The following is a 25,111-nucleotide window of genomic DNA, read 5'->3' as shown; positions in this document are numbered from 1 at the left end:
TTAATCTGAGATATTTGTCTTGCTTCAGAGTGGATACAGAATTCAACAATGTTTGTTTTATGATTTTTGGTACGAAAAAACCCTTTTTTTTCCTACAACAAGAACAAAAAATTAAGAGAATTAAGAGAAATTAAAAGGTTTTTTAAAATCTGCTACCCTTTAAGAAAAGATAGTGCTGGGAAGAATGGAAATGGTACAGGTTCACATAATTAACCTCCTATGTTCATGAATACTCATCTATAATGGAAGGAATAGGAAATAATTTCTGTTGTTTGAATTTAAACCAGCTCATGAGCCTTTTTGTAAAGATACTTTCTCAGAGGAATTTTTTAGAGTGACCTTTTCCAGATATCATGCAATTACAACTTTGTTGATTATTTCATTTTCAAAGTACTCATTTGAAATTACACTAGAGGCATGTGTCTCCATTTAACTTGCTATCCTAAAAAAGTAGAGCATGACTTCCTTAAAATAAGTATTGTTTGAACTATTCAATAGAATTGTTAGCAACCTCAATTAGGAAAGCAAAAAAAACCTCTAACCTCTCCCCCTAAAAACCAACTAAACAAAAAAAAAATCACAAAAACACAAATAAAAACTTTCCAAAAACCCAAAAAAAACCCAAAAAACCCAAAACCCAAAACCCAAACCAAAATCCAGTATTGTGGTGTTATATGGGCATTTAGATTAATTTTCACATAAAGGTTAAAAAGCAGTCTTTTTCATGAAAATGTATTTATCAACTAAACAATTAACAAAGTCATATAATTTTAAAGCTTTTCCTTTTTTCATTTTCTTGTACTCAACCTGAGTTAAGTTTTAAAATGCTTTTTCCCTTGACTTTTTCATTCTTTTTTCCTTACTAAAAGAATCATTGGGAATGTCTTCATGTTCTAATCTACTGCCTACTTCACCTGTTGTCCTGGGAAACCAGCAGCAGCTGGAAGTACATCTATTAAATAGTTTTGGCCCTATTCAAACCAAACCAATCAAATAAATAAAAGCCAGCTAACTGTCCTAGTCATCCCTGTTTACGTGATTGGCAGGAAATGACTACCAGTTGAATAGCTAATTTGCTTAAGAATTATGAACAATCTTCCCTCCTTTATTAGCCTTGGAGCTCGAATTAAAAATTTTACCCAGACCTTGCCTTTGGAAACGCAATGAATTCAGGGACTGGAGAGTAACTTTGACTTATATTGCATGTTTTGAAGCAAACAAGCAAACAAACAAACAGTATAAGTGAGAAAATCTTCTGCTGTTCTTAGTAATATTTTTTAAGCCCAGCCTAAAGGATAAGAATTTATCTAAGTGATATTACAGCTCTGCCCTGTACTGCTTGAATGATTCAAAGCTGCATCTGCAGTCCAGAAAACATTTAGATCTGTGAAGCAAAGGAAGACAATCTGCTCATCCTTCTTTTAGAGCTGATTCACCTTGCAGAAAACAGTGAAATTTTATAAAGATTATGAAGACAAAGATTAAAGAAATCTAGTCATGAAGCCACCCAATAGGAAGAGAGAGAATTAGGTATTTCGCCTCCTTTAGAGTATTTGTATGCTTTTTAATTGCTAAGTATAATAATGTTTAGTGTAAGCAAATGCCCATGTGAATACCAAGTACCCTACAAATACACTTTTCTCTGGTCTATTTGTTTAACAAGCGTATGAGCTAAAAGGCTATGAGCTAAAAGCCTATGAGGTAATAAACCTTCAAAGCTGCATTTAGTAGCACAACTTTGACACTTTTAGTGAGGAATGTCATCCCTCCCTCTCCTATCTTTTAAGCTTCTGCTTGTTAGCAACTATTTAGAGACACATGCTAAAATGGGAAAAACTTTACTCATCCTTGGAAGGTGCAGGCTCAATTCCCATCTGTGACAGAAGCACTTCTGCACAACCGTGCTTTATTTCATTTGGCTACACCATGAGCTTCTCCAATCAGCACCTGGATATTGAAGACCTCAGCCCTGAAACATTTACCTAAAAGTTAGGAAAAGCCCTAGATACCTTTCTGAGTGGAATGGATCCTGTAGCTCAGTGAATAAGATATTGCTACAGCTACAAGCATGCCATGATCTTTGAACAAACTTTCAAGGCTATAAGACAGCCATGTTTACTTTTTCTGAATTTCTCTTACCTAGCTAAACCTTGTTATGGCTGTAACAGCAATTTTTGAAATTGCCAAGAAACTAGGTCGATTTAATTTTGCTTTTGCTTAATTTTCTATGGTAAAATTTTCATATATGTCATAGTACCTGGTAGTTTTTCTGGATAGAATCTGACATTTATGACTCTAACATAGCAACATAGCATGAAGGAATATGGTTGTGGTATGGCAAAACAAACCTTGAATGGTGGGACACAGGATGCAGTGCAGAGAGGGTAGTAAGAAATAGGATACAAGCTGATGTTCCAAACCCAATGGCTATAAGCACCCTACTAATGACCAGCTAAAGTAGTACAGACTTGGAAAAAGCACTTTTAAATGCAGCAAAGAGAAAAAGGACAAGTATCTAAAATATGTAAAGTGTACCATATTTAGTAATTGCAGAAGAAGAACATACATGAAAAATAGAGACAAATAGCAATTTGTGAGAAAGTTGGCCAACATAGAAAAAGTCCTTATGTGAGTCTAAATTGAGGAAGAAAACACCCACGTGAGTACCCGTGAAGGACCAAGGGTACATTAAACAGCTGCAGCCTCTTCTTACGCTGAAGCCAACATTTATATCTACTTGTTGGGAAATCAAATTCAATAGGATAAAAATGCTATAAAGATTATGTGTAAGGAAATTTAAACTTCTTCTGTGGTGTTATAATTTTTGTTATTTTAAATTTCTTTTTAAAATTTTTTTTTCTGTAAAAATGGGTACTGAACTAAAAAGAAATCTTCAAGAGACAGTTAGCATTTAAATTACACTAACAATAAACTATTGAATCTACATAAAAGATGTGTTTCTGTCTTTAGCCATAAAAATTCTGCTTTTTCACAGCACATTTTGAAACTAATTCCAAGATATTATTAAGCTGATCAATCATTTGCCTGCAAAGCTTATGGCTATACCTGGGAAAGAAAGACATTGATCTTAAGAATCATGTAATTTTGTGCTGTTTCATTTTATATTTTTATTTTGTAATGGAAATTAAAAGCAAACATGCAAATTGTCTTTTGACAATAATAATGAAAAATCACTCCTCTTAGTACAACTCAAAATTAAATTTTCTGTTTCTTTGAGTTTCTTTCTCTTCTATAAGTTACAGAGGTATATATCCATGGCCTGTTTGAGGGCATGTGTGTAATATAAGCCATCATTTTGTGTCCATCTGTATCCATATGCCAAAAATTATTTATTTTTATTTTTAGACTTATTTAACATGAATTAACAGGAATAATAATTATTTGACTACTAATGGTCATAGATTTCATTTTTAAAAGCTTTTGTTATGAAAATAAATATAAATCTTTGTTACTTTCAGCTTTGAACTGAATGTTAAAAATATAATTGTGAAAAATGTTGCACAGTTACATGGAAGCATGATTCATTAAAAGGAAAAGAACCACAATTTATTCAAACATTTTATTAGATATAAACATCTGCAGATCACTGAATTCCACAGAAGGTAGACTAGCCATTAGGTTTCTGTAACTGAAAGAAACAATAAATCAGAGCTTTACTTTTTCAGCCCATTACACAAAAAGGTCTAAAACCTTTCTATTTCCAAGCTTCAGAGTACTCCAGCTGCAGAGGCCTTAGCTTTCCAACTTTCTGTGACTAATAGATGCTATACTGTAGAATGAACAGGAAATTAAGAGTGGAGAGAGGTGTAAAATCAGTATCCTTAGAAAGGCTGTGCAGGAGAGATGTGAAGAATAGCTCACTGTAGGGCTGTGCTGTCTCCCAGTGATCCTCAGACAAGACAGATTACATTCTCATTAATGACCACTTAAGAATCAGTGTATTTTTATATGTTAGAAAGGAGAAGCAGTTATAAAGCTATTAAATATTGTGGAAGGGCAAGGTAGCAGAGGCAAATAGAGAGGTAATAGATTCAGCAAGAAATTTGATTGTGACCTGCTGTAGTTGGAAAAAAAATAGTTTGAGAGTTGTATAGGTCTTTCTCCTGCTTTTGACCTCATACAGGAAAGTTATGTCCTTTTAAAATTTCATTCTGTGTTGAAAGGTAAATCCTTTATTGTTCATTAAAATATCCTTTCAATCGACTTGCCCTTCAGAATTTATTAAACAAATCTACTGTTTCTGATGTAGCATGGTTCAGAAAAAAGAGTTACCTTGTTCTCACATGTCTATTTAACAATTCTATGTTTTCTCTTGAAGTGGCCAAATCAGATCTTTCTCCCACTTAGTTTAACCTTTTTACTACTGTGTCAAATGGGCCCACAGTCCCTAGCTACTTTGAAAAAGTGTCATGGCATCATTGGCTGTGTGGAAGAAAGAAGCTTTTCTTAGAAACGCAAAACCTCCTACACTGAACAAGGGGAAACTCCAGGCTCCCTCAGACAGATGAAGCAGGTTTCACTATCTGTGTCTTTATTACAGGAAAGAGGTTCCTGCTGTGCAACCAGACTACCTGGTGACTGCAAGGCAGACAGCACCATCCTCAGCAAACACAGTTTCCATTAAGATCAAAGACTACTGTGTTCCTAAATGTCCTCTGGGGGGCCTTGTACTGTAGGTTGCACTGAAGAATAAGCTTGCTATAAAAAAAAACCCCAAGTATTTCTACTACGCATTTGAGTTTCAATCCTGCTTTTGGAATTTTAGTGCAATGTTTTCCATTTAGAGTCTTCTTTTTTCTTCAATCTATTTCTGTTACTGTACAGTCTTGTAAAGACTGTATCTTTGACAGGTAAAGACTACAGACAGTGTATATATACCAGGATATCTAAATGACAAGAAATTTATCCTCAGACTCCTTATCAAGTATATTGGCCATTACTGCTCATATTTCAGCCCTAGCATTTAAAAAATACATTTTAAAATAGAGTTTAAGCACATAAAACTACTCCATGACTTAGCTGTTTCTCCCATCTCACATTATGCTTTAATGTCTGCTTTGAATCAACCCATAGAGAAATCAAATGTAACACAGGAAAGGGTTTCTATTGGTTTATTTGGAAGTGTGAAGGCATTTCTGTCCTTGTGTGATGGGCAACAATCTGGTCAGCCCAAGTGAAGCTATGTCTAATTCTGAATTTATATTTAGAATAAAAAAATTCCACTTAGAAAACAAATATCAAATCCTGAAGTGATGATAAATTATTTACTCAAAGAAGGGAATGATAGGTACCACACAGTAAGGGGCATGTCCTCCTCCCTGTCTTTCATGGACTTCTTCAGTAGGAAGATTTTCAAAAAGCCTGTGAATCTAGGAATTTATTTTAAATATATGCACATATCTCAGTAATTTCAAAACAATAATTTTGTAATACAGTTTCTTCTGGTAGATATAAGTGGAGATTTTTATTCAAGTTCTTAAATATGTAGCAACACGTCCATCTTTACATTTAAATGATATATTGATATTTACAAGTAATTTTGTACTGCCTACTTACATACTTCCTTCTTAAACAGTAAGATGTTATCCCAGAATAGCCCTTCTTCCCTCACTTGCATTATAACAATAATCATGGTGTCTGTAACATTACAGACAACTGGTGCTGTCTGCAGTGTATTATGATTTTTTCACAGTAGAAGTAAAAGTCCATTTTTCAGAAGAAAAACCATGGAGACCTGAATTAGTAAGTTCAAGGTCACCAACAGCTGATACCAATAAATATGAGGTTTTTAATGGTCATTTCCAGTAAACTATAGAGTTCAGTATGGGAAGAACTCAATTGCTTAGATGCAGATTTTCAAAGAACAAAATTATATAGCAGGAGATAATTCTTAGCTGTATAGATGAAACTTTGAGGACACACACTCAGCTCCTAAAGATCATTTGCAAATATTTGTAAGTGGCATAATATTTGACTTCTGTTTTCTGTTTCTCTAACATGAGGAGATGCAGAAGGCGAACAACACAGTGCTGCACGATTTACTTTGGGATTTTGCTCTGAATCACAACTAATACTAATATAACTTTGTAACGCAGGCAGCCAAAAAGTGTAGAAAGAGAAAAGGTACTAAAATAAAAAATTCCTGCTGGTATGGGAGCCATGAGCACAGGAACTGGGTCTTGGAACAAGGAACATAATGAAAAACTGCAGCTGGCCTCTTTAAAAGTATAGATGAGGAACCTGTAAAGTGGTGATGTTCTGAGATACCATCAGTAAGTGCAAAACTCAAGAAATTGCAACTTACACTCTGAAAAAGTGGACACAGTCCTGGAAAATAAAATTAGGCTGAAGGAACAGACACATCACCACTTTTTTGGAGGTCTGGGTGAAAAAATAGACATTAACAGCATCTACTGGCTGCTCAAAATGGTGTATCCTATGCCCTTTTATATCTTTACAATATACAAAGAACTTAATTTTTATCCAAAATAGAGTTTCTATCTCACTGAGAACTTCCTATGCTGCACATTTTTACTTTTCTAAACATTTTTACTTTTCTCAAACTTTCTACAAGATCTTGGACTCTCACTGAGGACACCTGGCTAACTCTAGACTCCATGTAAATCATTTTTTAAGTCAGACTGTTAACTTGTTGGTCCATGCTTTGGGCCCACTTTGGAGTAGTTTCAGTTTGTTCTTAACATTTCTGGGATGGCTGGGTCTCTCTTGGTGACTGATTTGTCCTACACTTCAGTATGATTTGGCCCATTCTGAAACCTAATTCACTCAAATATCCATATAAGTAATATATTTTAAGTGTGTCTTCTATTATATTGGTGAGAATTTGCTTTACTAATGAAAAACTCACAGTAACCTATATTAATTATTGGGTTTTTTATATTGATTGTTTCTATATGATTGATTGCTGATGCTATTGAGAGTCACCATACTATCGTTTGTTAATATATTATTGATAGCTGGTTTTTTTATTGATAGTGATTTTTAATTGCTATATATATTCACTTTATCAATACTTTTTATATTTGCTAGTGATGATGTCTGTGGTAGGATTCTTGATGATGTTGATTTTTGTAGTATTTTTGATACTCTGTAATGATGTAGAGAAATATTTAGGAATAAAAAGCTTTTGTTTCTTTGTGTACTACAGAATCCTACAAACCCCCTTTAGCAATTTCTGTGCATGCACAAGTTGTGTTGGCCTGGGTAACACAGAACATGATACTGCCATTGAGTTTAATCTCACCTTTTTTTCATGCATATTGTCTTGTCATAGTGCAGTCTCCTCCAAGGGTTCTGTCATTCAATTAAGCTTGTTCCAACACAGTAAAATATAGGTATATTGATGGGAGAAGGAAACTGTGGGAGAGTTCCTTACCCAAACCTGTTTTCCAACTCCACTCCAACGGGATCTTCATGTTCACATATAGGGCCACCTTTCTACCAGGCATGACGTTTCTGCTGGCACTGCTGCTGCATCACTTTTAATCAAATAACACCCTTGGAAAGGAGCTCACTGTCATTTCTGGTTGCCAACGCAAGTACTCAGCTCATAGTGAACTCCTTTGAGCTCAATTTCTGTTGCATCTATTTGCTCAGATTATTTTTTATTGTGGAAAAAATGCTTATTTTCAAGTCTAACTAAGAGGATGTATTCTTTAAGCTTTGTAGCCACAGATGATTTTTCTTAGATATATGTCACTTTCTAACAGGAAAGACAGAATTATGACTAATTGTGTTTCTCTTCTTTTTGACTCATAATGCACACAATAATGTGAATCAGTGTGCAGTGAAGACTGACTCAAGTCTTGTTTTTAAGAAGACCTGGTGAATAGCCATAGTCTAGCAAAGTGAGTCAAAGTTTCCCTCTGGTCTTGTTTGTAATGCTTCCAATATGTATAACACAATAATACTAACATGATTGAGGAAATCTCTTATTATATAGCACAAGCAATCCTGAAAAGTTTTATAAGCATTTTCAGTCAACAGATCTTGTGAAGGCTATTTTCTGTTTGCAGATAGAAAAATCAAGGAACAATATTTTTCAACTCATCATTAAAAAAAAAAAAAAAAAAAAAAGAAAACCAAGCTTGAAATCACCTAGCGTTTTAAGATGTTCATTTTGAAATGCTCTAATGTTATCCTAATTGTCAGATATGTCAAGTACCTGCATGTCTCATCACCTTTAACTGCTGTTCTTTCTGTTGAATGCGTCTCAGAACAAAAATCTATGGTAGGATACAAAGGAAGACACCCAAACTTTGTGCAGCTGCTTGCAAATTTGGACCTTCTAAGTGATTTTCTCAAAGTCAAACAGTGAACCACTGTCTAAACAGTAAAAGAAATTAAGTCTCCTGCCTGTCCCTTTACTTTGGAAACATGCTGCTTCTCATTCTCTCATTCTCCTTTAATTAGAAAAGAGTGGTCTATTAAAGCAGCAAGGAAAATAGCATTATTTAATAAGTCAGTACAAGAGAATAGGTAATGCAGGAGTAAAGATCAGACAATACATAGTACCTGTAACTAAAAAACACTAAGGACAAAAGACGACTGAACTATTCTCTCATGCAGACAAAGGTAGAGAGGCAGAACTGTGATAACTGCAGAATGAGGAAGGCTCAGTGGCTGAACAGTGGCCTCAGTGACTTTACCATGTCATTCAGAGCATTTTCTACCTAAACCATGGTGAAAGTAAGTTACACTGGGAAATGACACATAGATACCACGATTCTGTGAAAACTAAGTATAAGTGGAGAAAATGAGATAAAAATCAGAGATATATTTTAGGGCTAGTCATACAAGAATTTAATGAGGAGTATATTTTTTTGTTTACTAATTGGATGATCGGGAGCAGATACATACTTTGAATGTTTCAAACATGGGAAAATTACTTTCTAAATATATCAGCTTCGTTAAAACCATGTTGAAATTGTGATAGAAAAAGTTCGATTTGGAACAGATGCTAGATTTAGAACTAGAAGGGATGAATACTAAAGGCACTAATTTTTACTAAAAACCTTATTCCAACAAGCATAAGTGTCCTCCCGCCAACATTGCTTTCATTGCTCCTGTAATGTGAGCCTTGACTGGGCTAAAGACGGAAGCTCTTTCCATCACCCCAGGACTATTAAGTGCCCACAACTGTCCTCTTGCTCTCTTTCCCACATTGCCCTGTGCCTCAAATCACAGTTAGTGTGCAGCTAGTGCAACACTCTCACTAGATCTCTGTTTCTCCTCATTCCTGGGGCTCTGAACACCTTCCTTTTTGCCTTCTCTTCCTCCATTTCCCTTTTCCCTTGCTTCTCTCCATCAATCTTAGGAGTTCATATATGTTAAAGTAAAATGAAAGGAGGGGGACATGGGTACATCTGGAAAAAATTATAGATTCAGACGAAGGTACCTGGCTTAGCTAATCACATACCAACATCTCTATGTGCTTCTCGTGCTTTACCCTTTTTCATTCTTAATGGCTTGCAAATCAATACTGCTCTTCCTCTTAGTGTTGGAACTCTTAAATATTCAGAGTTGCTTTGATATGTTATTGAAAAAGTCATAATGTTATTTGTGCATGCAAGTAAAGATCTCTCCAGTCCATCTTGTTACACAAGTCTTAGCAATTTTTCTAATATTAATCTTCCAACAACATACAGCCTACTCAGAGAACTACAGACCATTCGGCCTTACCTTAGTCTCTGGGAAGGTTATGGATTAGCTAATGCTGGATACTATTTCTAGGCACATAAAGGACAAGAAAATCATCAGGAATAGTCAGCATAGCTTCCCGAAAGGGAAGTCATGCTTGACCATCTTGATAAACTTGTACGATGAAATGACTGACCTTGCAGAAGTGAGGAGAGCAATGGCAATTTTCTACCTGTACTTCAGCAACACATTCACAGCCTCAAAGATAAGCTGCTAATATATGGGCTGAATGAACTGGGATGAAATGAAAACTGACAGAATGGGCAGACCATTGTGGTGGTGATCTCTGGTGAAATATTTAATTGGAGGCCAGAGACTTGTGGTGTACTCCAGGGGTCAATAGTGTGTCCAATCCATTTTAATACTTTAATTAATGATTGTGTGATAATATTCTCATCAAGTTTGCAAATGGCACAGGAAGAGTGGCTGCTATACCAAAGAGTCATAGAATATCCTGAGTTGGAAGGGACCCATAAGGATCACTGAAATCCAGTTCTGCACCCTGCACAGGACACCCCAATAATCACACCTTGTGCCTTATTGTCCAAACACTTTTTGATTTCTGTCAGTCTTGATGATGGGACTACCCTCCTGGAGAACCATCTCCAGTGCCCAACCACCCTCTGGGTGAAGAATCTTTTCCTAATATCCATGTTATTATAGGAATTCTCAGTATTTCGACAAGTTGTACATAAACCATAAGTACCACACATGTTCCAAGGTAGCTAACAACACCTGGGAGCTGATTCAACGGATGATCTTGTGCTCACAAAGGGGCGACCTTTGTCTTGTCTTAAGAAAACATTTAATTTAAGGATTTTAGAAAATAACAGAAATTTAGTATGCATGTATGAAGTTAAATGGAAGCAGTTATGCTTCAAAATGGGAACATCATACTTAAGAATATCAAATACATTCTAAACAGAGAAGAGATTATATTATTCCTTTAAAAGCAATTTTAATTTTGTACTGCTCTCTTCTATTAATCCTGCCTGAATTAAAATCTTTTAAGTAGACTGGAGTTGAAGCTGTGTAAGGATTATCTTTGGGTGGAATATAACCCAAATGGATAAAACCACGACTTGCTAAAAATTACCTCCATAAATCTATATTGAGATTACTGTGACCTTTTTAATGTTTGAAGAATTTATTTTTTTCTCTGCTTACTGTAGAGTTATGGTTATATGCATCTGTATTAATAGAATGAACTGATTAGGATATGATTTATTTTTAGCATTGGATATGCAACTGTGGATCAAACAAAAAAGCAAGATTTGAAGTATGCGCCTTTTTTTGATGAAGCTGTTTAGAATCTGAAAGCAGTCTTGTCTTGTCACATATATCCACCATCTTTAACTCTGTCAATTGCCACTTGAGTTTCTCAGAATTCATAGCACATCTTTTTCCTTAGATTCACTGTGGGGAGAGATGTTAAATACCTATAGCAGCATAAAACTACTTGTATCAGATTTGAACTATGCACCTTATATCCAATATTGTGGTTCTTTTCTCTTTCAGAATGCCTTCAGATTATTTGACTTTTAGGTAGTCGTTTTCATAATTAATGACAATACTAAGAATACAAGATGGAATTTTACATGGCTATACATTTTGAATAAAATCTCTTGTATATTTAAACAGTAGTTTTTAACATTTCATTCAGTTTCCTACTTTTTATGCATTTTTACTTTTTAAAGTCAAAGCTAGAAAACAATAAACTAAAATCTCCTAAATTTTGATCCCTCAGTCGCAGTCAATCATGATTAACACAGAATTCCTCTTTTCTGTCATTAGCCAAGCCATATTTCATCATGGTTTGTAATATGTGCAATGTACTTTTTCAGTGCAGTTTCACAACAGTTCAGGAAAAAAGAGGTAAATCTTCAAAAATTCATTTTCCAGTTATCCAAAAGAAACAGACGTGATTATTTTTATGAGAGCTTTTAGAAATTAATTTACATTTAGAAATGGTGACAGCCCTGACAGGCTATCACAACCAAAAAGCTGATAGTATGATAATTTTTATGCTCTAAAGGGATATGTAATTAATTTGAGCAGGCTCGATGTATATATACTGTCAGTTATCTGGAATATAAGTGTTGAGGTTTAAGTCCACGGAAAACATAAAATTTAAATTAAAAGTCACCACTGAGTTTCAAGAAATTATAGAAACTTTAACTAGGTTTAGTTTTTCAGTTTGGTGAAATCTTAATAACTTATAATCCTTTCTTTCTTCAATTTTCTTGAAACTTTGCAAATTCCTTTGACCTAAAAACTGGTACATTAACTGCCATAGGCAAAGTTTTGCAAGGCAAAGAAAATGCAAGTAAAAGCAGAAAGTAACAGTGTTTTAAACTAGAAACTATGAAAGCCTAAATACAGTCCCAGTACATTTCTATAGCAATGATAAATCCTTATAGCAAACCTTATATTCCTTGCACGTTTTTATGTAGGCATCTATCTATTAATATACCTATTATTTTCTCATACTTTTTCTTTGTCAAGTATTCATTATATAATAAATTAAATGTACTGTAAAATTTTTTTAGAGTTAGCTAATGAATTCATTCATTTTAATATTTTCACTGATATTTTCAGAGATAATCTAGAATTCTACTGTAATATGTGTTTTCAGACAGAAAATTTGCTGAGGAAAAGCTTACTATAAACTGAATAATAGCTGGTAAGACAATGTAATGAAAATAACACTTTAAAATATTTGAAAACAAAGCATTCCACTAAATTATGAAACAAAGATACTTCAGTATAATTCCTATGAAACCTAAGCCAAGTAAAGCTGAAATTTGAAATGCAGATAATGAGTTTTGGAAAGCAAAGCCTTTGGGGTAAGAATTACTTCTTAAATTTCCTGTTTTGTTAAGGAGAACCTGTGTGACCTCAGGCAAATGAAGACAGGGCTACCATCTATGAGCCTGTCATCTCCAGCTGGACTACTGAATTACAAAGTGCAGTACTCATGTGCGGTGCTGGCATTTAAGTATCTTCAGACTTCAATACCTATTGTATCAAAACTGGGTGACTTCTATTAATTTTTAGACTGGGGTTGTACATGTTTGAGAAGCTGGTTAGTCCTTATTTAGGCAGGCAATTGGCAGAAATGACCTCTATTTAATCTTAATTTTTAATACGAGTCTTTCCTAAACATCCCTGTGGATCTTTTCCCTGCTTCTGTTTTCTTCTTTAATTTGAGCAACAAGTTTTCTGAGACAACACCTCTCTTTTACTGAGTTTCTTAGAACATATAATGCATCAGCCATAGTTTATAGCCTAATCCCTAACATACACAATCACACAGTCAGGTTATCAAAGGACTAGAAATCAGTTTCTGTCTTTGGAACTTGACTATAAATCAGAGTTCTGTCATAAATTAATATTTTTTTTCCAAAAATTTTGCTAGCTATATTAAATGTGCTTTAAGCAGCATGTTATTATGATCTTCCTAAAAGCCAGCAGATATCTTTGCACCCAGACATTCGTATTGCATATTTAGTGAACAAGTGCTGTAGTGTTCCAAGATATGTAAGAAAAAATTGTTCTTGAGTTTTAGGAAACTGATTCTATTTGGACTCTCAGATATTCATGTTTAGTCAACAGCTCTGGATATCTTTTGCATGTTTTCATTCATCTTACTTTAAAATGAAGTGAATAGAGAAATATTAACAATTACTTGTCCTTGAATGATAAAAGACAGGCCAGCTGAAATGGGTAAATTTGTTCAAAAATGTATTCAGATTGAGACTCCCAAAAAATTAATTGAAAATATAGTCAGGGAATGAAAGCAAAACCAAGTTAATAAAATACTTTCTTAAAAATTTTAATTGAGAAAAAGTAGAAGGATATCAACTTCCATATATAGTGGAATGTTAGTGAACCTGATTCAAATATGAATGTTGTCCATAAAACCAGTAATTAAGTTCAGGGTACATATCTCTAGTGTATCTCTACACTTCATGCTATTCCTTTTTCTTGTGATCAAAAATATGACAGTGTGACATTTTATTTAATTACAAATTCTGATGTGTTTAATAGCATAAAGTTAGCCTCCAGCTTGAGAGTTCTGTCTCTTAGGATCAATGGTTAGACTTGAGGGCACTAGCTTGGTCATCAAGATCAATATTAGAAAAAATATACCTTGTCAAGACCTCTTGGCCCCTTATTGATTCAAATAGGGTACTGAAGAGAAATTACTAATGACATTACAGCTGTTGGCTAACACACAGAATCTTCTTTCATTGATTTCAGTAGAGGTAGATGAATAACACAAAACCGCAATTAACTTAGACACTGTAGGATGACTTGCTACAGAGTTTTCTCAGGTGGTATTTGGGACTTGGGGTGCTCACATGGAAGAACTTTCAGGAACACTAATTTGAATTCATGTTTGAATGAATGTAAATGGCTGAAACTGATTCCAGGGAAGGATTTTTACCTTCCATTAAGAAAGCATACCTCATTTTGTCAGCCTGCGCAAAACCCTCTAGTTTTTCTTAGACTACATGAAGGTGTTTTTGTTGTGAAGGTGGTTCCCTCCCACATATTTATCCCAAAGTAATGTAATTAGTTAAATGAAGATATTTTTTGCAAATACCCTCATTTATGTCAGCAATCTTGCAATACCTTCTTCTCAAATTGAAAAAGTCAGGTATCATTCCAAAGTTGTAGTGTTAGACAAATAAACCCCTGTAGTTTACTCCTAGTCACTGGGAAATTTAAACTACTACTTTGAACCTTTTGTAAATGATGAAAGATTTTACAGACCCTAGAAAGGTCTGAGATTTTCATTTACCTTTAGTGCTTCAAAAACCATTTGAAAAAAAAGTTTCCCATGGGTCAGAAAGAACGTCATGGAAAATCTATTTTCATTTGGATTTTTTTTCAGGTGTTTTATTACAATAGTTTAAGACAAATTACTTAAAATCAATAAGAAATTTTCCTCTAGCCTAATTTCCTTCATACTATGATAAATCATATTTTTTAAAGGCTTAGAAATACTTTGCAAATATTTTTAATGATTAATATATGTAATACTTTATTACTGCAATTGTAATAATTGAAAATAAAGCATAAATTTTGTTATAATCTAATTGAAAAAAAATATTTTCTAGAGACCTTCTATGACACATGAAATATTCTGCACCAAAAAAGAGATAATGACAGGAGCAAAAGAGAGATGCATTTCCCCTTGTCTCCTGAAGAGACCAAACATTGAGAGCATCAGAATTAAGGCCCAGAGGAATGCATGTTGTCAGTCCCTACATGAAGACTGAAATCAGTAGAAGAAAGTTCTTCCAAGTTCTTCAATGTCTAATCACAAGTGGGGACTGGGACCAGTGCTGGGAGTGATGCCTGGAGAGGTTACCCAGAACAGAAGTTAGATATAGGTAATGGAATCAAGTAGGTATGTATTAAAAAGGACTTCAAAGGATACACCTTGGACAGTACAACAGCCTGGTCGTGGCTCCACCCAAGATGGACCCCGGGTCACAAATTTTCACACTTTTATAAGTTTTGGTTCATTTACATATTGGAGTTAATTGTCCAATTACAGCTTCAGGTGATGAAGTCCAGTTCTCCCGGATTGCTCCCCTCAATTTGCTGTTGTTTATACTTCTTGAGCCTAAAGCTGCAACTGTGTCCTTGGTTCTCCAGCTGGAAAAGGATTGTTTTGTCTGACTAAACTGTGAGGAGAACATGTTAACACTTTATATGAAGTTCTGAGTTATCTACTGATGCAGTACAGAATCTGGAAAATGTGAAAGCTAAAACTTAAGGCATCAGGAGACATCCACAGGGAGCCCTTACTCTCAAAGAGCTTATGCTCTTAATAGTTTAGAAGCAGCCTCTTTACACATTCAACTTCATGCTGGAGTTAGTTTTGGCTTGTCTATTTTTTATTATGACACTTTTTTAGTATGCTGAAAAGATACAAGAATACAGCTGTAGGGCTGTTGACTGTTTAGATTATTCTAGCACTTTCTTTGTTTATTAAGCCATATTCATAAGGATCTCAGAGTCCTATGTATTATAAACAGCTATTTGAGGTTTAGTTTAGCCACAGAGTATTGAAATACCACTGGGACATCTGGTTCAGCACAGCTTAATCTTACTGAAAAAAAACCCTACTGCATAATAAAAGGACATATTGTAGGTATCTGTCTTTCACTCTGTTTCTTTCAGTTGCACCTTAAAAAAGCAGCAGCATTTTCCAACCTACTATTGAATCTGACAGGTAAAGGTCCCTGAAGAATCAATTATCTTCTAGTGGAATTTACTTCTTGCGTTCCCACATGAGGCTGTCAATTCAAGGTCTTCACTTACCTCTCTCTCTGTGTTCTATGTATATTATACCTTAAAGATGTATCAATCTTGCCTGGTGCACCTGGAGGCGAAACAGCCATCCGACCTTCTTATACTGAGCATTATTCAGTCCATTAAGGATGGTGCTTGATTAACAATTTATTTAATAGAAGTGCTGGCCTAAACTGCATTGCTGCAGTTGCCCTGTTCCTCGTCTGCCACAGCCCTTGGATGCTCATCCAGGGTTCCATTTTGGTTACTCAGACACTGCCAGTGCATGTACTGGGCAAACTGAAGATCAGCCCTGGTTTAAAAACCTGTAGGCATTCCATCAAATATGGGATGATGCTCTGCCATTTCTAGTGACTATACAAATTTTAAGATAAGGTAAAGGAAACAGGGAAGAACATGAAGAACATTCTACCCTGAGCTTCTATTTCCTCTCTCTGTGTGAAAAAACATGATTAGGAACATGCAGGTTATGTTCAGGTTTTGTTTGATAGAACTTATTTCTCTCTGCAATTTAAACCCTAAGTCAGCTTTCCTCTTTTTAGTTCTAGTCATCCTGCACATTTTTCAAGGTAAGTGGTAAAGTTTTGTTGCTTTGACACTGTTTTCCATTTCTTTGTTAGTCAATTGTCTGTGTTCCAGAGGGTACCTCCCTTTGTAAGTCAGGTACCTATGACTTTCTTTATTAGCTCTCACTTTTTTTTCTGTGACCTAGATCTCTCTTTACCCAAAAGGTTTGCCTCTCTGCCTGTTAGTTATAGCATTCTGTTAGTTATGAAAAAGGACATGTAAAATGTGTATTTTCAGTGAGAAATTAGTAAGTCACTTTAGTATCAAGTAAGAAAACACAATGCAGTTGTTAAAATGAAAAAAAAAAAAAGACCAAAACTACAGAAAAAACATTCAGAAATATTTGAATCTTGATTTTTCTTTCACAACCTCTTGTCTCTCATTCATTTCTTACAACATTGACAGATTAATAAGAAATCATATGACTTAAATACTGTGACTAAATTGCAATTCATGTATAGGTCATAAATATTAATAATAAAAAATACTCAAGGAAGATAAAATGCACCTTAAATATTAGGAGGGTTCATTGTTACAGTCCAGAAACAGGGAGACAATTGTGACATCATGGAATATCATGGAACCAAGGGTTCATTGTAACAGTCCAGAACCAAGGAGACCATTGTGATATCATGGGGAAGACATTTTTCAAGAATTAAATATTTTCCATTATTAAATTATCAGCATCTACTGGAAAGTTAAAGATTCTGCTCCCTTGAAGCATTTACATTTGCTTGGGAAGAGATGCAAAGCACTGTATATAATTTTGATACAGTTACAGTTGAGTCTGTCAAAAACTCTAAAAATTAAATACTTATACTTCTGACCTTGAACATGACATTCTAATGGTCCAAACACCAGAAAGAAAACTAGATGATATCTTACAAATTTATCAGCTAATATACAGTAATAAACACATTCTGAAATACCGCTTAATGTTAATAGGTGAGGATCAACTTAAGAATATTCCTGGGAAAGCTAAACCAGACTTAATCACCATTACTTTTGTAGTGGGTAATAATTAGTCTTTAAAATAGTTGATTATTTATTAGCAAAGTCATCTGTATCCTATCAAATACCATTTCACTCCAACCAATAAAAGTCCACAGATTTTGTACTGACTTGGTAGTCTGGAGCTGTTTATTTTGATTTTGGCTGAGCTTATTTTACGTTGTATTAGCTATGGCAACAACTTTCAAGTAGTCAGGCTATTATTGTGCAATTTCTTTAATTGTGATGATTACGTGCCATAAAGCTAAAACAAATCCATGTTTTGAATGAATAATGAACATTAGTCCAGGGAAACATAATTACATTGATGTTAATCAGTGCTGGGGAAGCCTAATACATAACTTCAGTAGGTAATGGCTGAAGATAGCCATACTTAAGATGAAATAAATGGAGATCAAGCCAAGCAATTTATGTTTTAAGAACATTAAAAAAACAAAGAAAATAAAAAAAACAACAAGTGAAGAAAAAGGAAAAAGGAAAATATCTAGGTGGACTCAGTGTAAGAAGATATTCTTATCAGAGTATCAGAGTCTTTTACATGGAAACACAAAATGCTGATGAACTCTTTTTAAGTTCCTTTTTAAGGAAATCTGAACCTGTCAAAATGCAGGGAAAAATTAGGAAGGTTTTTACCAAGGAGTAGGTGCTAGGAAGTTTCTATGCATTTATCTAAATTATACTACTAAATACAAGTGTTTATCACTGCAAATAAATTAATAATAATTATAATTAATAAAAAAATAATAATGTTGTATTATGATTAAACATTAAAATTTTAGATACATGAACAATATGTATAAGGAGTGTTCTCTTTCCAGGTGTATCAAAGTTTTGATTGCAATATATTTGCTAAAATGTAACCTTTCCTGTGAAGACAAAGATTTGATTTCTACATCATGTCAAAATAATATACAGAATTCAGAATCTACAGCTCATGAGACCACCAAAATCTATCAAACGTTAAAAGAACCAATGTCAGTATATATTTCTAGCTCCCACAGGTGCTAAGCAAAAGGCATGAACTTACAAAATTATTATTTTTAAATGGAGTCTGATTCCTAGGCCTTATCAAAAAAGCTGATTATTTTAATAGCAGGCCACCTATGAAAAAATATCGTTAACATGTCAATCACTAGTTTGATTTCCTTACCACAGAAATAAGCATAACTTTTTACATGTTGTAATTGGAGATAAAGAATCAGTATGGAAAGTTTTGAAGTCTCAAATAAGTATGGAAGGTTTTAAAGTCTCAATGTGTATGATAATTACATTTTCTGAATATTTACCGATGGATTACTTGTTTTGCATGTCTGTTTTTCTATTTTCTTTATTTTTTGTTTGCTACATATATGTGGTGACACCCATGTCCATGAAAACAACAAATTCAGTCACCACTTCCCATGGTCAGGCAGATGTTCAGCCATTCCCAGAAAAGCATCATGTGTAACAGCGACTTGGGAAGACAAACACCATCACTCTGAATGCTCCCACTCCCCACCCGTCCCCAGTTTCTTCTTCTGCCTAGATTTATACATGGAGCATGATGCCCTGTGGCATGGAATGTCCCTGTGGTCAGCTGTCCCAGCTGAGTCCCCTCCTGACTCCCTGTGCACCCCCAGCCTCCTCTCTGGTGGGGTGGGGTGAGGAGCAGAAGAAGCCTTGGCTCTGTGTAAGATCTGCTCAGCAGTGACTAAAACATCCTTGTGTTACCAACACTGTTTCCAGCACAAATCCAAAACACAGCTCCATGTGAACTCTATTCCAGCCCAAGCCTCTACATAATAAAATAAAATTAATGAAGTTGATTACATTAATTTTTATGTAAAAATTCCAAACTCTTGGGTTTTGGATATTTAGTTCCATAAAGGAAACATTTTTTGGGTTGAGACACAAGCTAGAGAAAATGATCTAATAAAACAGACTTAGAAACAGGGCAAAAATCTTGCAAAATCTTCACATCTTCCAGAAATCTTTGATGCAGAGATCTTTCATTAAAATTTTTCCTTAAATTTTTTGTTACTGTGAAAGACCAAAATATACATAAATATTTTATATTATTACTCATAAGGGAAGGATATCTGAATATAGTATAGAAAGCAATTGTTGCTGAGAAATAGGTCTTCTGCATTATATCTTTAATATTTTACATCTCAAGAGCACATAATAGCATATGAAGATGTCACTTGAATGATAGCTGAACATTAGTGTTACACTGAACTCATTTGCACAATCACAGCCCAATTCAGTGTATATCCATTGCTATTTATCTCCATTCTCTAGTTTCACCTGCTTCTTTCTCAGAATGAATAAATTATTAGAACAAATGGCAAAACCTTACCAATAGAAGGCACTCTTATTCTCATGTTAGCCCACCATACTCAGACCACATCTATTTGCTAAAGAAAAGCAGCACTTCCATGTTTTGGGAAAGTGTTCTGTTAGAATTCCTGATCATATTATTAAAACAATAAACCAATAGAAAAACTATTCATTCAATCCATAGAACTAGATCCTTTCATTGCAATCTTTAGTTAATTAAAGATGGCTTATTCTGATTATGTTCACTTTTCTGAAAGCTAAGCACACACAAACAACACAAATAGTATATCATATGCTATGGTCAGAGAACACAATGCATTGTAAAGCAGACAGATCTTGAAGAGCAAACATTATTGAAATGCAGTGAGACTATTAGTCAAAGATCTTACTCAGGTATGATTGCTTATGGACATGTTCAGCTTCAGCTCGGGCTGACAAACTGCAATTGTTACAAATTCCCACTGGCACAACAAAGTCAAGAGTGAACCAAGGTATTTTTTGAAATCCTTTCTTTCTATGTCTTAATATGAATGGTGTAACTTCACCATTGATCTGAGTAATAATAATATTTTTCACTAAATTTTCTTACTAGCACTCTGTAACCATCCATCCAGTATAGAAATGTAACTATAAAAACGTAGATATAAAAACCTAATAAGATGAAGATACAAAAGTAAAGACTGGAATACTAGACTTTTCTTTATCGGTAATATACCTGAACTGTCAGATTTAATTTCCAACCTCTGCATTCTTTTTTTTTTTTTTTTAATGATTGGTCTTTCTTTCAAATTTTATTAATACTCTAGCCTGAAGAATGTATTTTTTATTTAGAATTAAATTTCATTTAAGTTCTCCTATACCCCATTTAAGTCACCAGCTGAATATCATCCAGAAATCATAGCATATTAGTGAAGCAGTACAGACATTGTTTTATACTGACAGCACACACTTTTCTACAATACTAACAGACAACCTGTAAGTAGAAACCATAAGAATAACCTAGGAGTAAAAAAGCCTGGGCATGAATCCGTATCTTAAATTGCTATGAAGTGAAAGGAATTTGCACAGCTTGTTTTCAGGATCATTATAGATCTGATATATTGTAAATTCGCCCAGAGGTCAAACATTTGAGCTTTGTGATTTTCTAATTAATATATTCTATAAAAACTCAGTGCACCCATTAAGGGTTAACCATTCAGGTATCTCACAACTTAGGTTATAATGAAATGTGTATTTTTTTATTCTTCAAGTAACATATTTCTGAAATTGTGAATAGTGTAAATAAATTCTGATTAAGATTAATGACATTACTGAAAAAAATCCTTCTTTTAAGTTAAAAATGTTTTAATAGAACTTTTAGAAAGCTGTTAAAGTGAATTTAGTGAAGATCAAAGTGAGAGATTTGACAGTCCTAGAGCCCAAATTGAAAAATAAAAGGAAATAATCCTAATGAGCATGTTGTATTAATCTTGGACTGAGGCTCTGTGCTTCCACAGAGCCAGTGTTATTATCCTGCTAACTGAAACACTGATGAACTTGTGGGAGGCAAAAACATACAAAGGAGATGAGTGTTTCCTGTGCAGAGCAAACACTGATGAGGAAAATATCTAAGAAAACAGTGTACACAAATCTTTTATTAATACACTATGTGGGTAGTTGTTATTTATTATATCTACAGACATTATGCCACTGTATTACTTTGTAGTTCAAAGCATTTAAAAATATCTGCATGTTAGAGAACTTTCCATCTTAAATCCACTAAGGACCATTAAATTATAAAGTGCGACCACATCTATAACGCAGGCACTCTAACCCAGTTACTCTTGCAGTAAATGTAATGGGCCTGTGCTGTTATGAAGCAAGACTTTCTTTCAAGAAGTGAAGAATCTATCACTCCAAATAACTGATCAATTATTAAAGTGTTATACCAAATTTAGAATTACTCTGAATTTACATTCCAGATATTCTCTCATTACGCTTTTCTTAGCTAAATTAGTCTTTTGATATTCATTATTTTCTCTCCAGAAAAGCATGACTATGGGAAATGTTGAAGAATGTGCTTGGCTAAATTGTACTAAGACATTTAATATACTATAAATGTGGTTAAATGCTACTGTAATCTTGAAAAAAATGCTTATGAGTACTGAAAAATTACTTGCAGATACCTGAGCACTTAATTTCCCATAAATACTTGGTTCATTTACATGTATAACAATACTTTTATTTTAAGCAAAAAAAAAAGAAAAGACAAAAGATTAAATCTGCTTCTTCTAACCTTTCAAATACTCCCGTTTTACCTGCATACAAGATTTTGGGATGGAGTTCTATTAACATGAAAAATGAGTTTTTATAAAGCAGAAATTGGAATTAGCTTAAAAATAATAAAAGAAAATTTGGCTTCAAAAGTGAAATCGAAACAGTATAATGAGTATGCATCAACATCAATATATATTTGACAATCATAATATTTGTCATCATCAGAGCATGAGTTATAGGTCTGTATCTATGCTTAGAAATTGATTAAATTAATAGTTTCAGTGGGGTGACCCTAGTTGAATGTCAGGAACCCACCACAACCACTGCATCTTTACTCTCCACAAGTGGACAGGGGAGAGAAAATAACAAAAGCTTCATGAGTTGAGATAAAGAGTGGTCAAAACCACTTGCCAAATACCATCACAATCAATGCCAACTCAGCTTGGGGATAGTAATGGAATTTATTACTAACAAAACAACAGAAGTATAATGAGAAGTAACCCCAAATCCTAAAAACACCTTCCCTCCCCTCCTCCCTCTTTTCTCAGGTCTACCTCCTCCCTCAGTGGTGCAGGAAGACAGGGAATGGGGGTTATGGTCAGTTCAAGGTTTCTCCCACTGCTCAGGGAAAGGAGTTCCCATGCTCCAGTGTGGTGTCCCTCCAATGGAAGACAGTACTCCATGAATGTCTGCAATGTGAATCCAGCTCACAAGCAACAGGTCTCTGAGAACTGCTGCAATGTGAGTCCCTCTTCCACAGGGAGCAGTCATTGAGGCACAACCTGTTCCAATGTGGAATCCCCATTGGATCACAAGTCCTACCAGGAAACCTGCTCCAGCATGGTCTCCTCTCTCCACAGGTCTGCATATCCCTGCCAGGACCCTGGTCCAGCAGGGGCCTCCCATGGGGTCACAGCCTCCTGTAAGACATCTGCCTGCTCCAGTGTGCGTGTCCTCCAGATGCTGCAGGTGGATCTCTTCATCCCCATGGATCTGCATGGGCTTGGAGCACAACTGCCTAACCACTGTCTGCGCCATTGATCTGCAGGGAAATAACCTCAGCTCTGGTTCTTGGAACACCTCCTGCTCCTCCTATTCCACTGCCTTTCGTGTCTTCAGATCTGCTCCTCTCTCATATTATTGACCTGGTCTCCTCTGGCTGCAATTAATCCATGAAATAAATTTCCTTCCCTCTTAAACATGTTATCACAGAGGAGTTACTATCATTTTGGATAGGCTGAGCCTTGGACAGCAGCATCTCCATCCTGGAGCTGAGTGGCATTGGCTCTGCTGGACATGGTTCCAGCAGGTTTTCATGGAAGCTACCCCTGTAGCCCCCCAAAACTAGGCCACACAAACTAAATACTGCACTTGAAACAAATTGAGTATAAAATATTTTGAAGTTTAGTTCAAGTAGTCAGATTCAAACAGAAGAGAACTAGAGACCCTGTTCATTGGAAGTTTCAGCTGACTACAGACTAATTTTCTGATGTTTTATAGCAAGTTGTAACCCAACTTTAATTGTGGGCATCATAGGGAGGAAACTCTCAGTAAGTTTCTCTCACTAAAAGTTGAAGAAATACGATCATTTTTCATGAGTGTGTGTTTCTGTGTGCAGCTTTTTAGTTCATATTTGTATGCCTTTTTCCTCTTCTGCTCAACCCATGGTCAATATCTCTCAAATAAAACCGATAAGTAAAAATCACAAAGTTACTAAGAACTCACACATTCTGTCAAAATTGATATTCCTTAGGTGAAAAGAAGAGAGCAGTTTTGTCAGTGAACCTAATGAGAGAACAGATGGGGGAAACATGTCACAAACATTTTTCTGGACTGGACTTCAAATACTGCAATATGTGCAAAGGTGTTATAAAGGTTTCAGCATCGAGAAGTGTTATCTGTATCAGTTAATACCTTTACAGACATGTTTAAGTTTGTACAGAAGTCAAATCTGTGAGAAAATAGACTTCTGTTGCTAAAAGGATTGCTACTTTTTCTTTGGAATTTCTTTTCACTTCTCGTCTGAATTTTTAGGGATTGGTTATGTGGAGATAGGACTTATGATAGCATAAGATTTGCTAGTTGGACTGTTTAATACTTTAGCCACTACATTCTAGACCAAAAGTGGCTTTTTTTTTTTTTTTTTTTTTTTTAAGGCAGCAAAAACATAGAAATGAGAAAGTTCTGTGGGCTACAGCTGTTGCACAGGGAATCTCTTTTTCGTGATCTTGTCCCTGGTTCTCATACAAGCAGTTGCACTGTAGAACACACTATTTTAGTCCAACCTTGTATTGCAAAGATGCAGCTTCTGGTTCCTGATTCACTCTGACATAGATATATATGACATAAAGGTTATATATCTCACACCTCCTTCCAAGATTTTGGATTAAACTCTCATACTCACCTTGGAGAAAAATATACTGATGGAGAAAAATGTGCCATGCTACATTGTTGTAGAGTAGAGTAAATAATTATTGATTGTGGAATTCAGATGGATAAATATGTTTTCATTACAGTTTGCTTAAATTATTCTTTTTGTTGTTGAAGGCTTTTAACTTGACTCTACACATATGGAAACTGATAATCTTATTTAAAGAGCTTGAGAGTTTGATTCCAGATAAGGTTTTTTAGAAAAAAAACTGCTGCTCATCTCTACAAATTACTACTCACTACTAGGATTTAGGAAATTCTCTTTATGAAAATTTCTAGATAATGTACGGGGTAAACCGTTGGGTACTGAATTATTCATAACCAAACAACACTCTCTAGAATGGTTTCATATTTACAAAGCAGACATTTTAGAATTAGCCCAAATCAGCAACCACACAGTTCCGAATGCTACATATAATGAGGAAATATTGATGGTGGATTTTGATTAAGAGACCCC

The 25,111-nt window shown here is 34.8% G+C and overlaps 1 protein-coding gene across 14 annotated transcripts in view; it reads right to left on the bottom strand.

Moving 5' to 3' along the window:
• Window positions 1–25,111, bottom strand: part of CNTN5 (contactin 5) — a 592,916-nt gene that overhangs the window by 410,293 nt on the left and 157,512 nt on the right. Inside the window, exon 1 of one of the 14 annotated variants that reach the window (XM_041719777.2) lies at window positions 23,950–24,304. The exons of the other annotated variants lie outside the window; for them this stretch is intronic. The gene's annotated coding sequence lies outside the window, so the exon portion shown is untranslated. Of the gene's footprint in view, window positions 1–23,949; window positions 24,305–25,111 lie in introns of those variants that run through there. 14 annotated transcript variants of the gene reach the window in all.

The sequence above is a fragment of the Taeniopygia guttata genome, chromosome 1, assembly GCF_048771995.1.
Source record: "Taeniopygia guttata chromosome 1, bTaeGut7.mat, whole genome shotgun sequence".
NCBI classification, from domain to species: domain Eukaryota; kingdom Metazoa; phylum Chordata; class Aves; order Passeriformes; family Estrildidae; genus Taeniopygia; species Taeniopygia guttata.
Note: the sequence above shows the minus strand (reverse complement) of the source record. Positions and strands in the feature narration are given on the sequence as shown.